This window comes from Chrysochloris asiatica, unplaced genomic scaffold, assembly GCF_000296735.1.
Source record: "Chrysochloris asiatica unplaced genomic scaffold, ChrAsi1.0 scaffold00028, whole genome shotgun sequence".
Taxonomy (NCBI): domain Eukaryota; kingdom Metazoa; phylum Chordata; class Mammalia; order Afrosoricida; family Chrysochloridae; genus Chrysochloris; species Chrysochloris asiatica.
The window spans coordinates 16,658,203-16,660,589 of NW_006408546.1; the positions used below are offsets into that span (position 1 = coordinate 16,658,203).

A 2,387-nucleotide genomic window follows, 5' to 3' on the forward strand; every position below is an offset into this window, starting at 1 on the left:
AAGGGAGACTTCTCAGCAGGGGAGAGGGGCAGGCACCTTTGGTGACACTTAAAAAACTCCAGTTAGGTTCAGAATCTTCCAGGTTTCATGCCAGAGTTGAAAGTCACTTCATCAGCCTTAACTGTAGTGTTGTGACGTCCAAGGCAGGGCTGTCCACGCCAGGTCGTGATCAAGGTGAACACGCCCACCAAACTGAACATGGTGTCTCAAACTTCTAACAAACAGAAGCCATTTTTTTGGCAAAAATAAATATAGTGGAATGCAAGTTTGATAAATGGAAGAATATATACTCTATCAACAGTCAGGAGTACAGTTTTCATTACAAAGAATCAACAATCTCAAAGAAGTTTGTTTAAAAAAAAAAGGTTTTGCACTTATTCCTCACAAAACCATCACTTTTTGGAAATGACCCCAATAAAAGCTACATATTGAATGCATTAATACAGCATTGAGTTTCTAAAAAAATCTTTGTACATAGTAATAAAAAAGATAAGGCAAGATGCATCAAAACCAAAACCCTCGAATTTTTCCTCTGAGTTTTTCCAGAGCTGCAGATGACCGTGTGCAATAGAGGGCGACGTTTCTCATCTTCTGTATCAAGCATCTTACACCTTTGCTGTGGGAAGAATTCCATCAGAGATTCCTGAAGGACAGATGCTCATGATGGACTTTGGCACTTATGCTGGCAAATTGAGCCTTTTTCTCTTGAGCACTTTTGTAATGTACAGATAGAAGAAGTTGCAGTAGAGAATGGTTTGGACTACGCTGGCCACCATGGCAATGAGATCAAAGGAGCCCTCGAAGTAGAAGTGCCATATCCAGTTGAAGAGATACAGTGCGCGGTAGAGGCCCAGGAAGAACAGGTAGTGGGTGGTGATAGTCGCCGTCTCCCCAGTTTTGCTGATCCTAAAGAGTTGTAGCAGCATCGCCACGGATCCCAGGTAGATGGAGAAGGTCCACAGAATCTCGAGTGGGGAGAAGTCATGGTTGACTTGAAACTAGAGGCCTCCCACAGGGACCACCAGAAACTCCACTTGGAAGGTGTCATGGTTCCCATTGTAGATGGCTTTGAATTTCATGTAGATCAGGTACATGGCAGCATAGGAGCAAGCACTGTCGATGAGCTTCATGGATGTGTTATACAATGAAATAAAGAAAGTAAAGAGATCTAGCTAACACATTGTTAAGAACAGTGCAAAACAGAAGCAAACAGAAAGAGCTGTGCAGGAGCATGTCTTCCAGAACTTCAGTAGCAGGATGATGATGGCCCCCTGGTGGGACAGGTCCTGGGTCAGCTGAAAGATGTTCATGGCAGTGGCAGTAGTCAGCATGGCGGCCCTGGGACTGGAGGATCAGGTGGCGGCAGCTCGGACAGCCCCGTAGAGGAAGTGGCAAGATGGCGAGAGGAGGCACGATGTAGTCAGGGATGTGGCTCTATAGATACTTTGAAGGCACTTAATTGTCATTCTTTTTCAGTTAGTTCTATTACTGTTTCTTTCTCCTAAATGTCTTCTGGTTTTGCATCTTGGTCATTTTGAGTCATTTTTGATTCATTCTCTATTGTTTCTTCCTGTGAGCTAAAATTGTCTGGTGTTTCCTGTGCATTGTGAGATTGTTGTATTTGTAAAAACAAATAATGCAAATGTTGGACCCAGAGGGGAAAAATTTCTGGGGGGTCTTGTGCAATTCAAGGAACTCATAAGGTTTTTGTGGAAGGGATGTGACAGCAGAGTTCCTGCCCTAGACAGAGTTCCTGTTGCCTCAGTGTAATCTATGTTCAGGGCACTCAAATTGGGAATAGTTCATGGGGGCCCTTGATGGAGCTGGTCTGAGTGTCTGTTAGGACCATAAGCCAGCTGGGGGCAGAATGACTGGCTAAATGTTGATTTGGTAGTTTTGAGGGTCTGGAGCTAAGCCCATCTGAATTCAAGCATCAAAATGGCATACAAAATGGTGCAGCCTGCCTCCACATCACAGTGATATGACTCCTAACCATGCAACTCCAAACTCCTGGAAAGCAGGGTCTCTGCTGGGGGTGAATGAGAGTGGGAGATGGCCACACTTCTGGTCACCAGGGAAGCATGGGAACAAAGAAGAAATTGCACCTTTTCCATTGTCCACACTAATTCCAGGCCTCCCTCCTCTGCAAGAGCTGCTCACAAGATGTGGAACCATGTCTGGCCAGCTATTTTGCTAGTCAGTCTCCTTCTCACACCGTCCCTGCTCAGCCAATCCTCCCCGCTCAGCCTCTCCTCCCCTCAAACACTTCATTCACCTCTCTAACCTTTATTCTGAAGTTCAGGGGGTGCCAGAATTTTCATCTGTGTCTATTTTATTTGTATTTTCACATCTTTGTTGTAGAGGGTCTGTGTAGTGCATCTGCTTAG

The 2,387-nt window shown here is 45.0% G+C and overlaps 1 pseudogene; it reads right to left on the reverse strand.

Annotated features, from left to right (window-relative positions):
• Positions 1-677: 677 nt before the first annotated feature.
• On the reverse strand, positions 678-1,310 carry LOC102814387 (annotated as a pseudogene).
• Between the last annotated feature and the right edge of the window lie 1,077 nt (positions 1,311-2,387).